Source organism: Mugil cephalus, chromosome 23, assembly GCF_022458985.1.
Source record: "Mugil cephalus isolate CIBA_MC_2020 chromosome 23, CIBA_Mcephalus_1.1, whole genome shotgun sequence".
Taxonomy (NCBI): Eukaryota; Metazoa; Chordata; class Actinopteri; order Mugiliformes; family Mugilidae; genus Mugil; species Mugil cephalus.
This window is the reverse complement of record NC_061792.1, coordinates 92,992-116,340: the sequence shown is the minus strand read 5'-3', so window position 1 is coordinate 116,340 and position 23,349 is coordinate 92,992. Positions and strand designations below refer to the sequence as shown.

General features: G+C 42.5%; 9 non-coding genes and 22 pseudogenes across 9 annotated transcripts; all 31 read left to right on the top strand.

Moving 5' to 3' along the window:
* Positions 1 to 209: 209 nt before the first annotated feature.
* Positions 210 to 326, top strand: LOC125001808 (annotated as a pseudogene).
* A 99-nt stretch (positions 327 to 425) lies between these two features.
* Positions 426 to 532, top strand: LOC125002871 (annotated as a pseudogene).
* A 101-nt stretch (positions 533 to 633) lies between these two features.
* Positions 634 to 752, top strand: LOC125002280 (annotated as a pseudogene).
* Positions 753 to 853: 101 nt separating this feature from the next.
* LOC125002462 lies at positions 854 to 969 on the top strand (annotated as a pseudogene).
* A 98-nt stretch (positions 970 to 1,067) lies between these two features.
* LOC125002890 lies at positions 1,068 to 1,184 on the top strand (annotated as a pseudogene).
* Positions 1,185 to 1,285: 101 nt separating this feature from the next.
* LOC125003101 lies at positions 1,286 to 1,404 on the top strand. Its single transcript, XR_007111968.1, has one exon. It is a non-coding gene; the product is annotated as a 5S ribosomal RNA (ribosomal RNA).
* Positions 1,405 to 1,505: 101 nt separating this feature from the next.
* Positions 1,506 to 1,614, top strand: LOC125002692 (annotated as a pseudogene).
* Positions 1,615 to 1,715: 101 nt separating this feature from the next.
* LOC125002132 lies at positions 1,716 to 1,824 on the top strand (annotated as a pseudogene).
* Positions 1,825 to 2,347: 523 nt separating this feature from the next.
* LOC125002631 lies at positions 2,348 to 2,466 on the top strand (annotated as a pseudogene).
* A 101-nt stretch (positions 2,467 to 2,567) lies between these two features.
* LOC125001529 lies at positions 2,568 to 2,686 on the top strand (annotated as a pseudogene).
* A 101-nt stretch (positions 2,687 to 2,787) lies between these two features.
* On the top strand, positions 2,788 to 2,906 carry LOC125001761 (annotated as a pseudogene).
* A 101-nt stretch (positions 2,907 to 3,007) lies between these two features.
* Positions 3,008 to 3,126, top strand: LOC125002245 (annotated as a pseudogene).
* A 101-nt stretch (positions 3,127 to 3,227) lies between these two features.
* On the top strand, positions 3,228 to 3,346 carry LOC125002170 (annotated as a pseudogene).
* A 101-nt stretch (positions 3,347 to 3,447) lies between these two features.
* Positions 3,448 to 3,566, top strand: LOC125001988 (annotated as a pseudogene).
* A 101-nt stretch (positions 3,567 to 3,667) lies between these two features.
* Positions 3,668 to 3,786, top strand: LOC125001939 (annotated as a pseudogene).
* Positions 3,787 to 3,887: 101 nt separating this feature from the next.
* On the top strand, positions 3,888 to 4,006 carry LOC125002564 (annotated as a pseudogene).
* Positions 4,007 to 4,107: 101 nt separating this feature from the next.
* Positions 4,108 to 4,225, top strand: LOC125002595 (annotated as a pseudogene).
* Positions 4,226 to 4,326: 101 nt separating this feature from the next.
* Positions 4,327 to 4,445, top strand: LOC125002152 (annotated as a pseudogene).
* A 101-nt stretch (positions 4,446 to 4,546) lies between these two features.
* Positions 4,547 to 4,665, top strand: LOC125002105 (annotated as a pseudogene).
* Positions 4,666 to 4,766: 101 nt separating this feature from the next.
* Positions 4,767 to 4,885, top strand: LOC125001311. The gene has a single exon (XR_007111572.1). It is a non-coding gene; the product is annotated as a 5S ribosomal RNA (ribosomal RNA).
* A 101-nt stretch (positions 4,886 to 4,986) lies between these two features.
* Positions 4,987 to 5,105, top strand: LOC125002288 (annotated as a pseudogene).
* A 101-nt stretch (positions 5,106 to 5,206) lies between these two features.
* On the top strand, positions 5,207 to 5,325 carry LOC125002994. The gene has a single exon (XR_007111863.1). It is a non-coding gene; the product is annotated as a 5S ribosomal RNA (ribosomal RNA).
* Positions 5,326 to 7,432: 2,107 nt separating this feature from the next.
* LOC125003320 lies at positions 7,433 to 7,551 on the top strand. The gene has a single exon (XR_007112178.1). It is a non-coding gene; the product is annotated as a 5S ribosomal RNA (ribosomal RNA).
* Positions 7,552 to 7,652: 101 nt separating this feature from the next.
* Positions 7,653 to 7,771, top strand: LOC125001528. Its single transcript, XR_007111697.1, has one exon. It is a non-coding gene; the product is annotated as a 5S ribosomal RNA (ribosomal RNA).
* A 2,108-nt stretch (positions 7,772 to 9,879) lies between these two features.
* LOC125003319 lies at positions 9,880 to 9,998 on the top strand. Its single transcript, XR_007112177.1, has one exon. It is a non-coding gene; the product is annotated as a 5S ribosomal RNA (ribosomal RNA).
* Positions 9,999 to 10,099: 101 nt separating this feature from the next.
* LOC125001516 lies at positions 10,100 to 10,218 on the top strand. Its single transcript, XR_007111696.1, has one exon. It is a non-coding gene; the product is annotated as a 5S ribosomal RNA (ribosomal RNA).
* A 101-nt stretch (positions 10,219 to 10,319) lies between these two features.
* LOC125002597 lies at positions 10,320 to 10,438 on the top strand (annotated as a pseudogene).
* Positions 10,439 to 21,577: 11,139 nt separating this feature from the next.
* LOC125002285 lies at positions 21,578 to 21,686 on the top strand (annotated as a pseudogene).
* A 101-nt stretch (positions 21,687 to 21,787) lies between these two features.
* On the top strand, positions 21,788 to 21,906 carry LOC125003155. The gene has a single exon (XR_007112022.1). It is a non-coding gene; the product is annotated as a 5S ribosomal RNA (ribosomal RNA).
* Positions 21,907 to 22,007: 101 nt separating this feature from the next.
* On the top strand, positions 22,008 to 22,126 carry LOC125001865 (annotated as a pseudogene).
* A 101-nt stretch (positions 22,127 to 22,227) lies between these two features.
* LOC125003089 lies at positions 22,228 to 22,346 on the top strand. The gene has a single exon (XR_007111957.1). It is a non-coding gene; the product is annotated as a 5S ribosomal RNA (ribosomal RNA).
* Positions 22,347 to 23,349: the final 1,003 nt, after the last annotated feature.

The following is a 23,349-nucleotide window of genomic DNA, read 5'->3' as shown; positions in this document are numbered from 1 at the left end:
CGCATACCAACCTGAACGCGCCGATCTCGTCTGATCTTGCAAGCTAAGCCGTCGGGCCTGGTTAGTACTTGGATGGGAGACCCCCTGGGAAAACAGGTGCTGTAAGCTTTTCATTCTCATCAGGAGACATGGTAACATTTACATCATCAAAATACATGCAATGATCATTTTGATCACTTATATATACTGCTTTAGTGACATTTGACATTGCTTACGGCCATACCAACCTGAACGCGCCCGATCTCGTCTGATCTCGAAGCTAAGCATGGTCGGGCCTGGTTAGTACTTGGATGGAGACCGCCTGGGAATACCAGGTGCTGTAAGCTTTTCATTCTCATCAGCAAACATGGTAACATTTACATCATCAAAAACATGCAATGATGATTTGAGCACTTATATATACTGATTTAGTGACATTTGACATTGCTTACGGCCATACCTACCTGAACACGTCTGATCTCGGAAGCTAAGCAGGTCGGGCCTGGTTAGTACTTGGATGGGAGACGCCTGGGAATACTAGGTGCTGTAAGCCTTTCATTTTCATCAGTAGACATGGTAACATTTACATCACCAAAATACATGCAATGATGAATTTGACCACTTATATATACTGCGTTTGTGACAGTTAACGTTGCATACAGCCATACCACCCTGAACACGCCTGATCTCGTCTGATCTCGGAAGCCAAGAAGTGTTGGGCCTGGTTAGTACTTGGATGGGAGACAGCCTGGGAATACTAGTCGCTGTAAGCCTTTCATTTTCATCAGGAGACATGGTAACATTTACATCATCAAAATACATGCAATCATGATTTTGACCACTTATATATACTGCGTTTGTGACAGTTACCATTGCTTACTGCCATACCACCTGAACAAGCCCGATCTCGTCTGATCTCGGAAGTAAGAATGGACGGGCCTGGTTAGTACTTGATGGGAGACCGCCTGGGAATACCAGGTGCTGTAAGCTTTTCATTCTCATCAGGAGACATGGTAACATTTACGTCATCAAAATACATACAATGATCATTTGACCACTTATATATACTGCTTTGTGACGTTAACGTTGCTTACGGCCATACCACCTGAACACGCCTGATCTCGTTCATGTTGGAAGTTAAGCAGTGTTTGGCCTGGTTAGTACTTGGATGGGAGACCGCCTGGGAATACCAGGTGCTTTAAGCTTCTCATTCTCATCAGGAGACATGGTAACATTTACGTCATCCAAATACATGCAATGATCATTTTGACCACTTATATATACTGCTTTAGTGACAGTTAACGTTGCTTACGGCCATACCACCCTGAACACGCCTGATCTTGTTTGATCTCGGAAGCCAAGCAGTGTCGGGCCTGGTTAGTACTTGGATGGGAGACCGCCTGGGAATACCAGGTGCTGTAAGCTTTTCATTTTCATCAGGAGACATGGTAACATTTACATCATCAAAATACATGAAATGATCATTTTGACCACTTATATATGCTGCTTTCGTGATGTTTGACATTGCTTACGGCCATACCAACCTGAACACGGCCGATCTCGGAAGCAAAGCACGGTCGGGCCTGGTTAGTACTTGGATGGGTAACCACCTGGGAATACCAGTTGCTGTAAGCTTTTCATTTTCATCAGGAGGCATGGTAACATTTACATCATCAAAATACATGCAATTATGATTTTGACCACTTATATATACTGCGTTTGTGACAGTTAAAGTTGCTTACGGCCATACCACCCTGAACATGCCTGATCTTTGAAGCTAAGCATGGTCGGGCCTGGTTAGTACTTGGATGGGAGACCGCCTGGGAATACCAGGTGCTGTAAGCTTTTCATTTTCATCAGGAGACATGGTAACATTTACATCATCAAAATACATGAAATGATGATTTTGAGCACTTCTATATGCTGCGTTTGTGACAGTTACCATGTCTTACGGCCATACCAACCTGAACAATCCTGATCTCGGAAGCTAAGCATGGACGGGCCTGGTTAGTACTTGGATGGGAGACTGCCTGGGTATACCAGGTGCAGTCAGCTTTTCATTTTCATCAGGAGACATGGTAACATTTACATCATCAAAATACATGCAATGATCATTTTGACCACTTATATATACTGCGTTTGTGACAGTTAACGTTGCTTACGGTCATACCACCCTGAACACGCGTGATCTCATCTGCTCTCGGAAGCTAAGGGCCTGGTTAGTACTTGGATGGGAAACCGCCTGGGAATACCAGGTGCTGTTAGCTTTTCATTCTCATCAGGAGACATGGTAACATTTACATCATCAAAATACATGCAATGATCATTTTGATCACTTATATATACTGCTTTAGTGACATTTGACATTGCTTACGGCCATACAAACCTGAACACGCCCGATCACGTCTGATCTCGGAAGCTATGCAGTGTAGGGCCTGGTTAGTACTTGGATGGGAGATCGCCTGTAAATACTAGATGCTGTAAGCCTTTCATTTTCATCAGGAGACATGGTAACATTTACATCATCAAAATACATGAAATGATGATTTTGACCACTTATATATACTACGTTTGTGACAGTCACCATTGCTTACGGCCATAACATCCTGATCACGCCTGATCTTGTCTGATCTCGGAAGCTAAACAGTGTAGGGCCTGGTTAGTACTTGGATGGGAGACCGCCTGGGAATACCAGGTGCTGTAAGCTTTTCATTCTCATCAGGAGACATGGTAACATTTACATCATCAAAATACATGCAATGATCATTTTGACCACTTAAATATAATGCTTTAGTAACATTTGACATTGCTTACGGCCATACCAAACTGAGCACGCCCGATCTTGTCTGATCTCGGAAGCTAAGCACGGTCGGGCTTGGTTAGTACTTGGATGGGAGACCGAATGGGAATACCAGGTGCTGTAAGCTTTTCTTTTTCATCAGGAGACATGGTAACATTTACATCATCAAAATACATGCAATGATCATTTTGACCACTTATATATACTGCGTTTGTGACAGTTAACGTTGCTTACGGCCATACCACCCTGAACACGCCTGATCTCGTCTGAGCTAGGAAGCTATCCAGCGTCGGTCCTGGTTCGTACTTGGATGGGAGACCGCCTGGGAATACCAGGTGCTGTAAGCTTTTCATTTTCATCAGGAGACATGGTAACATTTACATCATCAAAATACATGCAATGATCATTTTGATCACTTATATATACTGCTTTAGTGACATTTGACATTGCTTACGGCCATACCAACCTGAACACGCCCGATCTCGTCTGATCTCGGAAGCTATGCAGTGTAGGGCCTGGTTAGTACTTGGATGGGAGATCGCCTGTAAATACTAGATGCTGTAAGCCTTTCATTTTCATCAGGAGACATGGTAACATTTACATCATCAAAATACATGCAATGATGATTTTGACCACTTATATATACTACGTTTGTGACAGTCACCATTGCTTACGGCCATAAAATCCTGATCACGCCTGATCTTGTCTGATCTCGGAAGCTAAACAGTGTAGGGCCTGGTTAGTACTTGGATGGGAGACCGCCTGGGAATACCAGGTGCTGTAAGCTTTTCATTCTCATCAGGAGACATGGTAACATTTACATCATCAAAATACATGCAATGATCATTTTGACCACTTAAATATAATGCTTTAGTAACATTTGACATTGCTTACGGCCATACCAAACTGAGCACGCCCGATCTTGTCTGATCTCGGAAGCTAAGCACGGTCGGGCATGGTTAGTACTTGGATGGGAGACCGAATGGGAATACCAGGTGCTGTAAGCTTTTCTTTTTCATCAGGAGACATGGTAACATTTACATCATCAAAATACATGCAATGATCATTTTGACCACTTATATATACTGCGTTTGTGACAGTTAACGTTGCTTACGGCCATACCACCCTGAACACGCCTGATCTCGTCTGAGCTAGGAAGCTATCCAGCGTCGGTCCTGGTTCGTACTTGGATGGGAGACCGCCTGGGAATACCATGTGCTGTAAGCTTTTCGTTTTCATCAGGAGACATGGTAACATTTACATCATCAAAATACATGCAATGATCATTTTGATCACTTATATATACTGCTTTAGTGACATTTGACATTGCTTACGGCCATACCAACCTGAACACGCCCGATCTCGTCTGATCTCGGAAGCTATGCAGTGTAGGCCTGGTTAGTACTTGGATGGGAGATCGCCTGTAAATACTAGATGCTGTAAGCCTTTCATTTTCATCAGGAGACATGGTAACATTTACATCATCAAAATACATGAAATGATGATTTTGACCACTTATATATACTACGTTTGTGACAGTCACCATTGCTTATGGCCATAACATCCTGAACACGCCTGATCATGACTGATCTCGGAAGCTAAGCACGGTCGGGCTTGGTTAGTACTGGGATGGGAGACCGAATGGGAATACCAGGTGCTGTAAGCTTTTCTTTTTCATCAGGAGACATGGTAACATTTACATCATCAAAATACATGCAATGATCATTTTGACCACTTATATATACTGCATTTGTGACAGTTAACGTTGTTTACGGCCATACCACCCTGAACACGCCTGATCTCGTCTGAGCTAGGAAGCTATCCAGCGTCGGGCCTGGTTCGTACTTGGATGGGAGACCGCCTGGGAATACCAGGTGCTGTAAGCTTTTCATTTTCATCAGGAGACATGGTAACATTTACATCATCAAAATACATGCAATGATGATTTTGACGACTTATATATACTTCTTTAGTAACATCTGACATGGCTTACAGCCATACCAACCTGAACACGCCCGATCTCGTCTGATCTCGGAAGCTAAGCATGGTCGGGCCTGGTTAGTACTTGGATGGGAGACCGCCTCGAAATACTAGGTGCTGTAAGCCTTTCGTTTTCATCAGGAGAAATGGTAACATTTACATCATCAAAATACATGCAATGATCATTTTGATCACTTATATATACTGCTTTAGTGACATTTGACATTGCTAACGGCCATACTAACCTGAACACGCCCGATCTTGTCTGATCTCGGAAGATAAGCAAGGTCGGGCCTGGTTAGGACTTGGATAGGAGACCGCCTGGGAATACTAGGTGCTGTAAGCCTTTCATTTTCATCAGGAGACATGGTCACATTTACATCATCAAAATACATGCAATGATGATTTTGACCACTTATATATACTGCGTTTGTGACAGTTACCCTTGCTTACGGCCATACCACCCTGAACACGCAAGATCTCGTCTGATCTCGGAAGCTAAGCATGGTCGGGCCTGGTTAGTACTTGGATGGGAGACCGCCTGGGAATACCAGGTGCTGTAAGCTTTTCATTCTCATCAGGAGACATGGTAACATTTACATCATCAAAATACATGCAATGATGTAAGTACTTGAGATCAGACGAGATCGGGCGTGTTCAGGTTGGTATGGCCGTAAGCAATGTCAAATGTCGCTAAAGCAGTATATATAAGTCGTCAAAATCATCATTGCATGTATTTTGATGATGTAATGAAGGCAAAGATTCTATGCCATCATGATCAAAGGAAAACATTTCATGACATCATCATCAAAGGAAAACAATTTAGGACATCATCAAAGGAAGACATCCCATGACGTCATCGCCCTGTTTCATCCATCGTTTCTTTTGTATGTGCGTGAGCATGCCGGGAACTACGTACGGATGTAACGTTACTCCATGTGAGCGCATGTAGTCGCATGTGCGTCTGTAGGTGCGCGAAAACAATATACAAAAAATTAGACCAACATGCTCCCATAACTGTGTGTAAAGTTTGTTTAAGCCTCATCCACATTGTATAATCAATATGTTTGTGTCACGTGTAGTTTAATTATGTGCGGCTGATTCTTTATCGTATTTCCCTCTGAGGTACATAGTGGTCTAGCTGGAACCTATTAACAGCGCTACTTGTGGCTTTACTACACAATGATGTAAGTATTATGTAAATTAGTTCTGTTTTTGCGTTTCTTTCGGGCAATACAGCAAACCCCAACGTCTGAGGTGGTAGCCGAGGTGTGCTGTCGAGATTTGTCATTAGAAATATTGACAAGTGTTTTAGTAACATTGCTTGTATTTTGCATCAGTTTGCTGTTGTCCACAATTTGAACTGACGCCAAAATAAAACGAAGCCAGTGGAGATAACGTGGTCGTTAGCATACGGTGGAGTGGGGAGCTAACTACGGGCTAAGTTAACGTGCTAACGGCCAATTTCAATGTGTCAGAATGTGTCTGTATGTATGTTAGTATTTTATTTTTATTTAACCTTTGTTTACCTAGGCAAGCAATTAAGAACAGTTTTACCGGCTGTAGTTGTGTTGTCATTTGTATTGCTGTAAGTTTTCTGTTTGCCTTGGAACAGGCTAACCGGCAGGACTATTTTACGTTATTCCCCGTGGAGAAATGAAGGTTTTACAGACAATGCAAAATGATAAAACAAACCAAAACCAAAGGAGAGAAACTATATAAAAGTAAATATGTTAAAGGTACAAAAATAATTACATTTACTACTATTTATTACTAATACTGATACAGTTGGTAGAAGAGTGGTAGTGGTGATTTTGGTTGCTCATGCCAAAATCTGACGACATATATTATCATATCAATAGTACCATCGGACGGCAGTGTTATAGATCTCACTATGTGACACTCAAGATTGAAAGGTGTTAATGAAAACTTTGATCGAGGAACCTAAATGAAAACACAACCAGAGTGAGAGAAAAGAAAATGATCACAGAAAACAGAAGAAATTTGGAAAATCTTTCCCACACTCTCTCTTCCTAGCGCACTCCTCACAAAATTTACATAGAATGTGCCATAGAATGTTTTCCTTCATGATGTCATAGAATTCTGTCCTTTCATCAAATCTTTTCCTTTGGCCATGATGGCATAGAATCTTTGCCTTTGATCTTACTGAAAGTTTGTTTTATACAAGCCTCTGTGGATCTGTACATTGTTTAGTGCTTCTCACAGTTACAAATTGACTGCAAGCAAGACAAGGAACACACTTGAATAGAGCATGGTTCATTGATTTTCGTCCAAAGTTTTACAAAACATTTCCCGAATAACAAGCATCAATGGCAAACAACAAAACAGCAAAAGAGCTGAATATCTCAGTAGGGAGCACTCTGGGAAAATGCCTGAAAGTGCAATCTTTCCTCAGAGAGGGCGGCATTGAATTTGTTACCAAATGCTGCAAAAACCAACGAAAAAGTCGGCGTCAAAGTCAACAAGAGCCGTCCGGCAATTTTCAGACAGGCAAAAGTTGAAATTGATATGCTGAAATTGACATGCTGAAACAGCTGCGACGTCCGCATAAGTGATGATGATTGGCATGACATGGTAATATTTAAATCATCTAAATACATGCAATGATGATTTTGACCACTTATATATACTGCGTTTGTGACAGGTACCATTGCTTACGACCATACCACCCTGAACACGCCTGATCTTGTCTGATCTCCGAAGCTAAACAGTGTAGGGCCTGGTTAGTACTTGGATGGGAGACCGCCTGGGAATACCAGGTGCTGTAAGCTTTTCATTCTCATCAGGAGACATGGTAACATTTACATCATCAAAATACATGCAATGATCATTTTGATCACTTATATATACTGCTTTAGTGACATTTGACATTGCTTACGGCCATACCAACCTGAACGCGCCCGATCTCGTCTGATCTCGGAAGATAAGCACGGTCGGGCCTGGTTAGTACTTGGATGGGAGACCGCCTGGGAATACCAGGTGCTGTAAGCTTTTCATTCTCATCAGGAGACATGGTAACATTTACATCATCAAAATACATGCAATGATGTAAGTACTTGAGATCAGACGAGATCGGGCGTGTTCAGGTTGGTATGGCCGTAAGCAATGTCAAATGTCGCTAAAGCAGTATATATAAGTCGTCAAAATCATCATTGCATGTATTTTGATGATGTAATGAAGGCAAAGATTCTATGCCATCATGATCAAAGGAAAACATTTCATGACATCATCATCAAAGGAAAACAATTTAGGACATCATCAAAGGAAGACATCCCATGACGTCATCGCCCTGTTTCATCCATCGTTTCTTTTGTATGTGCGTGAGCATGCCGGGAACTACGTACGGATGTAACGTTACTCCATGTGAGCGCATGTAGTCGCATGTGCGTCTGTAGGTGCGCGAAAACAATATACAAAAAATTAGACCAACATGCTCCCATAACTGTGTGTAAAGGTTTGTTTAAGCCTCATCCACATTGTATAATCAATATGTTTGTGTCACGTGTAGTTTAATTATGTGCGGCTGATTCTTTATCGTATTTCCCTCTGAGGTACATAGTGGTCTAGCTGGAACCTATTAACAGCGCTACTTGTGGCTTTACTACACAATGATGTAAGTATTATGTAAATTAGTTCTGTTTTTGCGTTTCTTTCGGGCAATACAGCAAACCCCAACGTCTGAGGTGGTAGCCGACGTGTGCTGTCGAGATTTGTCATTAGAAATATTGACAAGTGTTTTAGTAACATTGCTTGTATTTTGCATCAGTTTGCTGTTGTCCACAATTTGAACTGACGCCAAAATAAAACGAAGCCAGTGGAGATAACGTGGTCGTTAGCATACGGTGGAGTGGGGAGCTAACTACGGGGCTAAGTTAACGTGCTAACGGCCAATTTCAATGTGTCAGAATGTGTCTGTATGTATGTTAGTATTTTATTTTTATTTAACCTTTGTTTACCTAGGCAAGCAATTAAGAACAGTTTTACCGGCTGTAGTTGTGTTGTCATTTGTATTGCTGTAAGTTTTCTGTTTGCCTTGGAACAGGCTAACCGGCAAGACTATTTTACGTTATTCCCCGTGGAGAAATGAAGGTTTTACAGACAATGCAAAATGATAAAACAAACCAAAACCAAAGGAGAGAAACTATATAAAAGTAAATATGTTAAAGTACAAAAATAATTACATTTACTACTATTTATTACTAATACTGATACAGTTGGTAGAAGAGTGGTAGTGGTGATTTTGGTTGCTCATGCCAAAATCTGACGACATATATTATCATATCAATAGTACCATCGGACGGCAGTGTTATAGATCTCACTATGTGACACTCAAGATTGAAAGGTGTTAATGAAAACTTTGATCGAGGAACCTAAATGAAAACACAACCAGAGTGAGAGAAAAGAAAATGATCACAGAAAACAGAAGAAATTTGGAAAATCTTTCCCACACTCTCTCTTCCTATCGCACTCCTCACAAAATTTACATAGAATGTGCCATAGAATGTTTTCCTTCATGATGTCATAGAATTCTGTCCTTTCATCAAATCTTTTCCTTTGGCCATGATGGCATAGAATCTTTGCCTTTGATCTTACTGAAAGTTTGTTTTATACAAGCCTCTGTGGATCTGTACATTCTTTAGTGCTTCTCACAGTTACAAATTGACTGCAAGCAAGACAAGGAACACACTTGAATAGAGCATGGTTCATTGATTTTCGTCCAAAGTTTTACAAAACATTTCCCGAATAACAAGCATCAATGGCAAACAACAAAACAGCAAAAGAGCTGAATATCTCAGTAGGGAGCACTCTGGGAAAATGCCTGAAAGTGCAATCTTTCCTCAGAGAGGGCGGCATTGAATTTGTTACCAAATGCTGCAAAAACCAACGAAAAAGTCGGCGTCAAAGTCAACAAGAGCCGTCCGGCAATTTTCAGACAGGCAAAAGTTGAAATTGATATGCTGAAATTGACATGCTGAAACAGCTGCGACGTCCGCATAAGTGATGATGATTGGCATGACATGGTAATATTTAAATCATCTAAATACATGCAATGATGATTTTGACCACTTATATATACTGCGTTTGTGACAGGTACCATTGCTTACGACCATACCACCCTGAACACGCCTGATCTTGTCTGATCTCCGAAGCTAAACAGTGTAGGGCCTGGTTAGTACTTGGATGGGAGACCGCCTGGGAATACCAGGTGCTGTAAGCTTTTCATTCTCATCAGGAGACATGGTAACATTTACATCATCAAAATACATGCAATGATCATTTTGATCACTTATATATACTGCTTTAGTGACATTTGACATTGCTTACGGCCATACCAACCTGAACGCGCCCGATCTCGTCTGATCTCGGAAGATAAGCACGGTCGGGCCTGGTTAGTACTTGGATGGGAGACCGCCTGGGAATACCAGGTGCTGTAAGCTTTTCATTCTCATCAGGAGACATGGTAACATTTACATCATCAAAATACATGCAATGATCCTTTTGATCACTTATTTATACTGCGTTTGTGACAGTCACCATTGCTTACGGCCATAACATCCTGAACACGCCTGATCTTGTCTGATCTCCGAAGCTAAACAGTGTAGGGCCTGGTTAGTACTTGGATGGGAGACCGCCTGGGAATACCAGGTGCTGCCCCCCCCCCCGGGGGGGGGGGGGGGGGGGGGGGGGGGGGGGGGGGGGGGGGGGGGGGGGGGGGGGGGGGGGGGGGGGGGGGGGCCCCCCCGGGGGGGGGGGGGGGGGGGGGGGCCCCCCCAAAAAAAAAGGGGGGGGGGGGGGGGGGGGGGGGGGGGGGGGGGGGGGGGGTTTTTGGGGGGGGGGGGGGGGGGGCCCCGGGGGGGGGGGGGGGGGGTGGGGCCCCCCCCCCCCCCCCCCCCGGGGGGGGGGGGGGGGGGGCCCCCCCCGGGGGGGGGGGGTGGGGGGGGGGGGGGGGGGGGGGGGGCCCCCCCGGGGGGGGGGGGGCCCCCCCCCCGGGGGGGGGGGGGGGGGGGCCCCCCCCCCCCCGGGGGGGTGGGGGGGGGGGGTTCCCCCCCCCCCCGGGGGGGGGGGGGGGGGGGGGGGGGGGGGGGGGGGGGGGGGGGGGCCCCCCCCCCCCCCCCCTTTTTCCCCCGGGGTTTTGGGGGGGGGGGGGGGGCCCCCCCCCCCCCCCCCCCCCCCCCCCCCCCCCCCCCCCCCCGGGGGGGGGGGGGGGGGGGGTTTTTGGGGGGGGGGGGGGGGGGGGGGGGTTTTTTTTTGGGGGGGGGGGGGGGGGGGGGGGGGAAAAAAAGGGGGGGGGGGGGGGGGGGGGGGGGGGAAATTGGGGGGGGGGGGGGGGTTGGGGGGCCCCCGGGAAAGGGGGGGCCCCGGGTGGGGGGGGGGGGCCCCCCGGGGGGGGGGGGGGGGGCCCCCGGGGGAAAAACAAAACAAAAAAAAAAAAAAAAAAACCCCCGTTTTTTTCCCCCCCCCCCCCCTCCCCACCCCCCCCCCCCTCCCCCCTCCCCCCCCAAAATTCCCCCCCCCCCCCCCAAACCCCCCCCCCCGCCACCCCCCCCCCCCCCCCCCAACCCCCAAAAAACCCCCCCCCCCCTTTTTCCCCCCCCCCCCCCCCTTTTTCCCCCCCCCGGGCCCCCCCCCCAACCCCCCCCCCCCAAACCCCCCCCCCCCGGGGCCCCTGAAAATTTTTTTTCCCCCGGGCTTTTTTTTTTTTAAAAAAAAAAAAAAAAAATTTTTTTTTCCCCCCTTTTTGCCTTTAAAAACCCCTTTTGTAAAAACCATTTTTAAAAACCCCCCCCCCGGGGGGCCCGGAAAGGGGGGAAACCCAAAAAGGGGGAAAACCTTTTTTTTTTTTAAAAAAAAAATTTACAAAAAATTTTAAAAAAATTTTTTCCTTTTTCCTTTGGAAATTTCCCCAAACCCAAAAACCGGCCCCGGGTTTTTTTTGGGGAAAAAAAAGGGGGGGTTTTTTTTAAAGACCCCTGGAATACCAGGTGCTGTAAATTTTTCCATTCTCATAAAAAAAAATTTTTTTTTTAAAAAAAAAAAAAATTTTTCCCCCCCTTTTTTTTTTTTTTTAAAAAAAATTTTAAAACCCCCAAAAAAAAACCCCCCCTTTTTTCCCGGGAAAAATGTCCCCCCCCAAAAAAAGGGGGGGGTTTTTTAAAATTTTTTTTAAAAAAATTTTTTTTTTTTTAAAAAAATTTAAAAAACCAAAAAAAAAAAATTTTTTTGGGAAAAAAGGGGGCCCCCCCCAAACCCTTAAAAAATTTTTTCCCTTTTTCCTAAACAGGTCCCCCGGGGGGGAAAGGGGGCCCACCCGGGGAATTTTTTCCCAAAAACCCCAAAAAAAAAAAAAAAAATTTTTTAAATTTTAAAAAATTTTTAAAAAAAAAAAAAAACCTTTTCCCCGGCCTTTCCCCCCCAAACCCCCCCAAAAACCCCCCCCGGGAAAAGGGGGGGGGGGGGGCCCCGGGGGGGGGGGAAAAAACCCTTTTTTTGGGGTTTTTTTTTCCCCCCCAAAAAAATTTAAAAAAAACCCAAAATTTTTTTTAAATTAATTTTTTTAAAAAAAAAAACCCCCCCCCCTTTTTTTCCCCCTTTGGGTTAAACCCCCCCCCCCTTTTTTAAAAAAAAGGGGAAAAAATTTTAATTTTTTTTGGGGCCAAAAAAATTTAAAAAAAAAAAAATTTTTTTGGAAAAAATTTTTGGGGGGGGTTTTTTTTCCCCCCCCCCCAAAAAAGGGGGGCAAAGCGGGGGGTTTGGTTTTGGGGGGGCCCCCCGGGGGAAAAACCCCCTTTTTTTCCCCCCGGGGGGAAAAAAAATTTTTTTTAAAAAAATCCAAAAAAAGGGAAAAAAATTTTTGGTGGGGGGAAAAAGAAAAAAAAAAAAAATAAAAAAAAAATTTTTTTTTTGAGGGTTGGGGGAAAAAATTCCTATCCCCGGATAAAAGGGGAAAACATTTCATGACATCATCATAAAAGGGGAAAAAAAAAAACCCAAAAAAAAACCCCCCCCCCCCCTTTTTTTTTCTTTTTTTTTAAAAGGGGGGCCCCGGGGGGAAAAACCCCCCCGGGCCCCTTTCCCCGGGGGGGGGGCCCCAAAAAAAAAAAAAAAAAAAAACCCCCCAAAAAATTTTTTTTTTTAAAAACCCCCCTTTTAAAAAAAATTTTTTTTTTTTTAAAGGGGGGGGTTTTTTTTTTTCCCCCTTTTTTGGGCCGGGGGTTTTAAAAAAATTCCTTTTTTTTTTAAAAAAAATTTTAAATTTTTTTAAATTTTTTTTTTTTTTTTGGGAAAAAAAACCCAAAAAGGGGGGGGGTGGGGGTTTTTTTAAAAAAAAATTTTTTTAAAATTTTTTTTGGGAAAATTTTTTTTTTAAAAAAAACCCCCCCAAAAAAAAAGGAAGGGGGAAAAGGGAAAAAAAAGGGGGGGATTAAACCCTGGGGGGAAAACCCAATTTTTTTTTTGGGGTTTGTTTTTTTAAAATTTTTTTTTTTTTTTTTTTTTCCCCCCCAAAAAAAAAAACCCCGGTTTTTTTTGTTTTTTTTTTTTTTTTTCCCCGGGGAAAGGGGAAAAAAAAAGGGGTTTTTTTTTTAAATTTTTTTTCCCCCGGGAAAATTAAAAAAAAACCCAAAAAAAAAAAAAAAAAAAAAAAAAAAAAAAAAAAAAATTTTAAATTTAAAAAAAATTTTTTTTTAAAAAAAATTGTACAGTTGGTAGAAGATTGGGATGTTGATTTTTGGTTGCTCATCCAAAATCTGAAAGACAAAATATTTTCATATCAATAGTAAACCCTCGGAAAGGCAAGGGTTTTTAGATCTCACTATGTACAAATCCAAAATTGAAAGGTGTTAAAAGAAAACTTTGACGAGAAAACCCAAATGAAAAAAACAACCCGGTGGGGAGAAAAAAAAAAATGATCCCCAGAAAACGAAAAAAATTTGGGAAAAACTTTCCCACACTCTCCTTCCTAAACCGCACCGCCCTAAAAAAATTTACATAGAATGTGCCTAGAATTGTTTTCCTTCATGATGTCATAGAAAACTTCCTTTTATCAAAACTTTTTCCTTTGGGCCCCTGATGGCCAAAAAATTTTTTTGCCTTTGATCTTAAATGAAAGTTTGTTTTTTAAAAAGCCCCTGTGGATCTGTACATTCTTTTTGTCTTTTCACAGTTACAAATTGAAATGCAAGCAAAGACAAGGAACACACTTTAATAGAGCATGGTTCATTGATTTTCGTCCCCCAAAATTTTACAAAACAATTTTCCCAATAACAACCCTCAATGGCAAAACCCAAAAAAACAGCAAAAGAGCTGAAAAATCTCATAGGGGGCCCTCTGGGAAAATTCCTGAAAGTGCAAAACCCTTTTTCCCCAAAAGGGCGGGTTTGAATTTTTTTCCAAAGCTGCAAAAACCAACGAAAATTTGGCTCAAAACAACAAGAGCCCCTCCGGCAATTTTCAGACACAAAAGTTGAAATTTATATGCCCGAATTGACCCCTTCTGAAACAGCGGGGAAGTCCGCATAAGGTGATGAGAATTTGGCTTAAGGCCAGGTTAGGGCCTTTCACGATAACCAAACTCAGGCAAGGGTTCCCGTTTTTAAACCCCAAATCACACCCAAAACCCCGGTTTTGGGAACCCCGGGGCGCCTTTTTTTTCTCTCTGATTCATACTACCTGTTACAATTTTGACCCCTACTTCCTGGAAAACTGCCCTCTTTGTTTGAAGCTTCGTCAAAAACAAAAATCATGCAAGATGATTTTGACCCCTTATATATACCCGCGGGTTTTTGACAGTTAAAAGTTCTTTCGGGCCCTACCCCTCCGGGAAAAACCCCGAGTTTTAGTTTGAAAGTCTAAAAAGAAAACTAAAGGACCCCCCCTAGGTTTGTATAAAAAAAAACCCTTTTAAAAAAAAACCAAAAGGGAAAAATTCCCATGCCATCATGATCAACAGGAAAACATTTCATGGGAAAAAAAAATTCCCCTCATCAAAGGAAAAAATAATTTAGACATCATCCCAAAAGGGAAAAACAACCCATGACGGGCATCGCCCGGTTTTTATCCACTTTTTTTTTGTATGTGCCCTGAGCATGCACGAACTACGTTGGATTAACGTTTAACTCCCTTTTGCGCGCAAAGTAGTCCCCACGGGGGGTCTGTACGGCGCGAAAACAACAAACAAAATTTTGACCAACAAGCTCCCATAAAATGGGGTGTAAAAGGGTTTTTTTAAGCCCCATCCACATTGTATAACAATAGTTTTGTCCCCTGTTGTTTAATCATGTCGGCCTTGGGTTTTTTATCGTATTTTCCCCCCTGAGGTACATAAGGGGCCAAACTGGGAAACCAAAGAAAAGGGGCTACTTGTGGCTTTTCTACACAATGATGTAAGTATTAAGTAAATTAGTTCTGGTTTTTTTTTGCGTTTCTTTTGGGCAATTTCAGCAAACCCCAACGTCAAGGGGGGCAGCCGACTGTGCTGTCGAGATTTGTCCCTTAGAAATTTGACAAGTGGTTTCCCCAACATTTCTTGTATTTTGCATAAATTTTCTGTTTTTCCCCCAATTTGAACTGACGCCGAAATAAAACGAGGCCCGTGGAGATAACGTGGGCGTTAGCATACGGTGGGGGTGGGGGGCTAACTAAGGGGGTAAGTTAAAAGTGCTAACGGGCCCAAATTTTCCCAAAGTGTCAGAAAGGGTCGGGATGTAAAGTTTTATTTTATTTTTTTTTTAACCTTTGTTTACCCAGGGAAGCAATTAAGAACAGTTTTACCCGGGGTGTAATTTTTTGGTTTTTCCCTTTTTATTGCTGTAAAATTTTCTGTTTGTCCCTTGGGGAAAAAGCTAACCTTTTGCAAAGTTTTGAAACTGCCAACTGGTACAGCGTTAAATAGTTGTACAACTACAAATAAGCCGAAAAAGTCAACCTTAAAAATATTTTTTAGTGTTTTTTCTCTAAAAGCTGGGCCTTTTTTTGGGGACATGTATAAAAGATTTATTCCCAGAAAATAAAAAAGACCCCAGTTATTTTTCATTAGATGAAAGAATCCCTTGAACCTTGAATTAGAGATAAGGGAGGACTAAATTTTTCGTTATTTCCCCCCTGGAGAAAAAGAAGGTTTTACCAGACAATGCAAAAAGATAAAACAAACCAAAACCAAAGGAGCACGTTCGGGGCCTGGTTTGAAATTTGGGTGGGGGAACCCCCTTGGGGAAACTAGGTTCTGTAACCTTTTATTTTCATTTAAAAGACATGGAACCCTTTTTCAAAACATCAATATCCCTGCAATGATCATTTTTCCACCCTTATATATACTGCGTTTTTGGGAAAGGGGTTTCCCCTTGCTTATGGTTTATACCACCCTGAAAAACCCCCCTGATCGTTCTGATCTCGGAAAACTAAGCAGTGTGGGGCCCCGGTTTTTGTACTTGGATGGGAGACCCCCCTGGGGAAAACCAGGTGCGAAGCTTTTTCCCCTTTTTCATTTAAGAGAAAATGGAACATTTACATCATCAAAAAAAAATGCAATGATCATTTTTTGGGGGGGGCCAATTTAAAAAAACTGATTTTAAAAAAAAAGGGAAATTTGGGGGGGGGGTTTTCTTTAGGGAAAACCAAAATTAAAAATTGGGGGGGGGGTTGCTGAAGGGGGGAAGGGAAGGGATGGGGGGGGGGGGGGGGGAAAACCGGGGTGGGAGCCGCCTGGAATTTTTTAAACCCGGGGCTCCTAAGCCCTTTTCCTTTTTCTTTTGGGACCAAAGGTAATTTTACCCCCTCAATAAAATTTTTTCAGCCCCCCCAATTAATTATTTTGGGGGCCACCTTTTAATTTTAAACCCTTTGGGGGACTTTATTGCTATCCCGGGGCCCTTCCCCCCCAAACCAATCCCTTTTTATTTTTTCCCCTTTTTTATTTTTCGGGGCCCCAAAGCCCGGTGCGGGCCCCTTTTTATACTTGGATTTTTAACCCCCCCCCTTGGGAATTTTTTTTTCCCCCCTTTTTTCTTTTAAACCTTTTTTTCTTTTTTTTTCGGAACCCTTTTTCCCTTTTCCCCCCTTTTAAAAATTTTTTTTTTTCCCAAAGAACCCAAATTTTTGCCCTTTATCTTTTTAGTTTACCCTTTTTTACTTTTTTTTCGTCATTTTTTTCCCTTTCACCCTTTTTTTTCATTTTAAATCCCAACGGAATCAAATTTTTTCCCCCCACCCCCCTTTTTGGTTTTTTTAAAACCCCCAAACCCCTTTTTAATTTTAAAACAACCCGTTCCCAAAATTTTTTTCCTTTTTGATTTGGAAACCCCCCCCCCTTTATTTTCCTTCCCCCCCACAGAAAAAAACCAAAAATTGAAGGAAAAAACCCCCCTCCAAGGAAAACCCCCCCTTTTTAGTCAAAACGCCCGTTTTACCCACCCCCTTTTTTTTAAGTGCGAGGGGCAAATTTCCCAACCCTACCGAAGGATTTTAAATTAAAATCCAAAAGTGCCCAATTAAAGCAACCCCGGCCCCCCCTTTCCGTGCCCCGAAAACACCAACACAAAATTTAAAACCCAAAATGGTGGGCCCTTAAAATTGGTGTGGGAAAGGTTTGTTTAAGCCTCATTTAAACCAAAAATTGGGAAATTTTAAATCCAAAATAAAGAAAATTTTTACCCCTTTTAAAGTTTTTAATTTCATGTTGCCCCCGGGCCCCCGATTTTTTTTAAATTCGAAAATTTCCCCCCTGGGTTAAAAAAATTAAAAAGTCCAAAACCGAACCAATTAAAAAAGAGCGGAAAAAATTTGCTTTAAAAACAAAAATTTAAAAAATTAAAAAAAATTAGTTCCCCTTTTTTTCCCCTTTCTTTTTTTCCTTTCGGCAAGTAAGAACACCCCAAGTCCGAGGGGGTTGCCGGGCCGTGTGCGTCAAAAAATTTGCAAAAAAAATTGACCAATGTTTCCCCCAAAATGGTTTTAAATTTTTTGCCCCTCCCCAAATTTTCTGTTTTTTCCCCAATTTAAATTTGAACACCCCAAAATAAAACAGGCCTGGAATATTAAACGTTTTTCTTTTCAACGGTGGATTTTAAGTAAACCCCACGGGGCCTAAGGAAAAAGTGGGGGGTTTAAAGGGCCAATTTTCAAAAAAGCAAGGGAAAATTTTGGAAAATTTTCCCTTTTTCCCAAAAAAACCTTTTCTTTTTCCTTAGCCCCTTCAACCCTTTTAACAAAAAAAATTTTTACATTTTTGGAAAAAAAAGTTTCCCCCGAAAGTTTTCCTTTATGATGTCCCTAGAATTCTTCCCCTTTTAAGATTTCATCAAATCTTTTTTCCCTTTGGGGCCCTGATGGCATAGAAAACTTTGCCTTTTATTTTTTCTGAAAGTTTAATTTTATACAAGCCCTTTGGTCGTACATTCTTTAGTGCTTCCTCACAGTTACAAATTGACTGCAAGCAAGACAAGGAACCCCACTTGAATTTGAGCATGGTTTTAAAGATTTTCGTTTCCCAAAATTTTACAAAAAAAATTTCCCAAAAAACAAACTTTAATTGGGGGAACCAACAAAACCCGCAAAAGAGCTAAATATCCAGTAGGGAGCACTCTGGGGAAAATTTCCCGAAAGTGCAAAAAATTTTCCCCAGAGAGGGCGGCTTTTAATTTGTTTTCCCCAAAAGCTGCAAAAAAACCCAAAGAGAAAGCGGGGGCAAAGTCCCAAAAAGAGCTTCCGCAATTTCAACAGGCCCAAAAATTGAAAAAGAAAATGCGAAATTGACATCTGAAAAAGCTGCGACGTCCGCATAGGTGATTTTGATTTGGGTAAGGTGGGAGTAGGCCTTTCACGTAAGCCAATCCAGGCAGTGTTTTATTTAAAAAACAAATCCCCAAACCCCCCCCCGGTTGGGCCGGGGGCGCCTTTGTTTTTTCTCTCTGATTTTATATCTACCTGTTACATTTTGACTCAAATTCCCCGGGAGACTGTACATTGTAGAAAACTTCACTCAAAAAAAAAAATCATGCAATGAAGATTTTTACCACTTATATAAAACTGGGGTTTTTTTACAGTTACCTTGCTTTTCGGCCCCTACCCCCCTGAACACCCTGATCTCGTCTGACTCGGGAAACAAGCGTGAAGGGGGCCCGGTAGTATTTGGATGGGAACCGCCTGGGGAAAACCAGGTACTGTAACTTTTCATTTTTTAATTTAGGAGACATGGTAACCCTTTACCCTCACAAAAAAACATGAAATGACATTTTGAAACCCCTTAAAATATTTCTGCTTTAAATGACCCTTTTTACGTTCTTAAAGGCCCCTTTCCCAAACCCGAAAAAAGACCGATCTCATCTGATCTTTGGGAAACTAAACATGGTCCGGGGGTGGTTAGTTTTTTGGATGGGAGAAACCCCCTTTTAAAAATCAGGTCTGTAAGCTTTTCATTTTTAACAGGGGACATGGAAACCCTTTACATCATCCAAAAAACATTCAATGAACAAATTTTACCACAAAAATATAAATGCGTTAGAACAAAAAGGCCCTTTTCTTACCGGCCAAACCAACCTGAACAAGCCCGAAACTTTTCTGATCTCGGAACTAAGCACGGGCCGGGCCTGGTTATTTAAAATTGGATTGGAGACCGCCCGGGGAAAACCAGGTTCTGTAAGCTTTTTCATTTTTCATCAGGAACATGGAAACAAATTTTCATCATCAAAATACATGCAAAGATCATTTTGATCACTTAATATCTGCCCTTTTTGACATTTGACGTTGCTTACGGCCATACCAACCTCAAAAAATGGCCCCATCTCGCTGAAACTCGGAAGCTAAGCCCGGTCCCGGGGCCCGGGGTTTGTTTCTTGGATGGGGGAACCCCCGGAATACTAGGTACTGTAAGCCTTTCATTTTCATCCCGGAGACCTGGTAACATTTACATCATCAAAATACCTGCAATATGATTTTTTACCACTTATAAATAAATGCGTTTGTGACAGTTACCGTTGGGTTACGGCCCAACCCCAAACCCGAACAATCCCGATCTCGTCTGATTTTCGGAAAACTAACAGGCCTGCCTGGTTTGTACTTGGATGGGAAAACCGCCCGGGAAAAACCCATGCTGTAAGCTTTTTTTTTCATCAGGAGAAAATGGGGAACATTTACATCATCAAAATACATGCCAAAGAAACTTTTTACCACTTATATATACTGCGTTAGTAACATTTTTACATTGCTTACAGCCCAAACCAACCAAAAAAAAGCCCGATCTTTTCTGAAAACTCGGAAAACTAAGCAGTGCGGGGCCTGGGTTTGTACTTGGATGGGAGACCGCCTGGGAATACTAGGTGCGGGAAGCCCCTTTTATTTTCATCAGGAGACCCTGGTAACAAATTTTCATCAAACAAAATCATGCAAAGATCAATTTTACCACTTATAAAACTGCTTTTTTTGACATTTAAACCCCCGGGGGAACCGGGCCATAACCCACCCTGAAAACCCCTGATCTCATCTGATCTCGGAACCCAAGGGCCTGGTTTTGTACTTGGGTTGGGGGAAACCCCCTGGGAATAAACCCGGTGCTGAAAACTTTTCCTTTTCAAACAGGGGACATGGAAAAATTTTTCATCCCCAAAATACATGCAATGAAGATTTTTGACCCCTTAATATAATGCGTTTGTGACATTACCAATTTTCTTATGGCCATAACCACCCAAACAAAGCCTGATCCGTCGATCTCGGGAACTAAGGGATGTAGGGCCCGGCTATACTTCCCGGGGGACCGCCCTGGGAATACCAGGTGTTGTAAGCCTTTTCCCTTTTTTATCAGGAACATGGGAACAATTTTCACATCAAAACATGCAATGAACATTTTTTAGCACTTATATATACGGGTTTATGACTTTGCATTGCTTACGGCCATACTAACCTGAACACCCCCGAAACTTTTTCAAACTTGGAAGCTAAGGGAAAGGTCGGGCCCCGGTTTTGTAAATTGGTTTTGGGGACCGGCCCGGGAAACCAGGTGCTGTAAGCTTTTTTATTTTCCCTCAGGGGACAAAGGTAACATTTAAAATCACAAAATACATGCAATGACATTTTGACCACTAAAAAATACTGCTTTTTGAGACATTTGACGTTTTATTAAGGCCATACCCTCCTGAAAACGCCTGATTTTCGTCTGTCTCCGAAGCTAAGCATTGTAGGGCCCCGGGTTTGTACTTGGGAAAGGGAGACCGGCCCGGGAATAAACCCGGGGTGTAAGCTTTTTTATTTTTCATCAGGAAACCCTGGAAACATTTTTATCATCAAAAAAACAAACAATTTTTGATTTTGATCCTTATATTTTACTGCTTTTTGTGACATTAAACATTGGGTTAAAGGGGGCCCTAAACCCAAACCCGAAAAAAGGGCCCGATCTCGTCCCCGATCTTGAGCTAAGAATGGTCGTTCCTTTGTTAGTACTTGGATGGGAGGGGCCCCCGGGAAAAACCCGTGCTGTAAGCTTTTCCCTTTTCCCTCCCGGAGACAAGGTAAAAAATTTACATCATCAAAATACAGCAATGATATTTTGACCACTTAATATACCGTTTGTGACAGTTAACCCTTACTTACGGCCATAAACCCCCCGAAAAAGCCTATCTCATTTTAAACTCCGAAAATTAAGCCCGTGTCGGGGCCGGTTTGGAAATTGGGTGGGGGACCGCCTGTAAAAACTAGATGCTGTAAGCCTTTTCATTTTCATCAGGAGACATGGTAACATTGACATCATCAAAATACATGCAATGATGATTTTGACCACTTATATATACTGCGTTTGTGACAGTCACCATTGCTTACGGCCATAACATCCTGAACACGCCTGATCTCGGAAGCTAAACAGTGTAGGGCCTGGTTAGTACTTGGATGGGAGACCGCCTGGGAATACCAGGTGCTGTAAGCTTTTCATTCTCATCAGGAGACATGGTAACATTTACATCATAAAAATACATGCAATGATGATTTTGACCACTTATATATACTGCGTTTGTGACAGTTAACGTTGCATACGGCCATCCCACCCTGAACACGCCTGATCTCGTCTGATCTCGGAAGCTAAGCAGTGTAGGGCCTGGTTAGTACTTGGATGGGAGATCGCCTGGGAATACCAGGTGCTGTAAGCCTTTCATTTTCATCAGGAGACATGGTAACATTTACATCATCAAAATACATGCAATGATCCTTTTGATCACTTATTTATACTGCTTTAGTGACATTTGACGTTCCTTACGGCCATACCAACCTGAACAAGCCCGATCTCGTCTGATCTCGGAAGCTCAGCACGGTCGGTCCTGGTTAGTACTTGGATGGGAGACCGCCTGGGAATACCAGGTGCTGTAAGCTTTTCATTTTCATCAGGAGACATGGTAACATTTACATCATCAAAATACATGCAATGATAATTTTGACCACTTATATATAGTGCTTTAGTGACATTTGACATTGCTTACGGCCATACCAACCTGAACACGCCCGATCTCGTCTGATCTCGGAAGCGAAGCATGGTCGGGCCTGATTAGTACTTGGATGGGAGACCGAATGGGAATACCAGGTGCTGTAAGCTTTTCATTCTCATCAGGAGACATGGTAACATTTACATCATCAAAATACATGCAATGATGATTTTGACCACTTATATATACTGCGTTTGTGACAGTTAACTTTGCTTACGGCCATACCATCCTGAACACGCCTGAGTTTCAGTTTGAAAGTCTCACAGAATCTACGGACCCACCTAGGTTTGTATAAAACAAACTTTCAATAAGATCAAAGGCAAAGATTCTATGCCATCATGATCAAAGGAAAACATTTCATGACATCATCATCAAAGGAAAACAATTGAGGACATCATCAAAGGAAGACATCCCATGACGTCATCGCCCTGTTTCATCCATCGTTTCTTTTGTATGTGCGTGAGCATGCACGGAACTACGTATGGATGTAACGTTACTCCATGTGCGCGCATGTAGTCGCATGTGCGTCTGTACCTACGCGAAAACAATACACAAAAATTAGACCAACATGCTCCCATAACTGTGTGTAAAGGTTTGTTTAAGCCTCATCCACATTGTATAATCAATATGTTTGTGTCACGTGTAGTTTAATCATGTGCGGCTGATTCTTTATCGTATTTCCTTCTGAGGTACATAATGGTCTAGCTGGAACCTATTAACAGCGCTACTTGTGGCTTTACTACACAATGATGTAAGTATTATGCAAATTAGTTCTGTTTTTGCGTTTCTTTCTGGCAATACAGCAAACCCCTACGTCTGAGGTGGTAGCCGACGTGTGCTGTCGAGATTTGTCATTTGAAATATTGACAAGTGGTTTCCTAACATTGCTTGTATTTTGCATCAATTTGCTGTTGTCCACAATTTGAACTGACGCCGAAATAAAACGAGGCCAGTGGAGATAACGTGGTCGTTAGCATACGGTGGAGTGGGGACTAACTACGGGGCTAAGTTAACGTGCTAACGGCCAATTTCAATGTGTCAGAATGTGTCTGTATGTATGTTAGTATTTTATTTTTATTTAACCTTTGTTTACCTAGGCAAGCAATTAAGAAC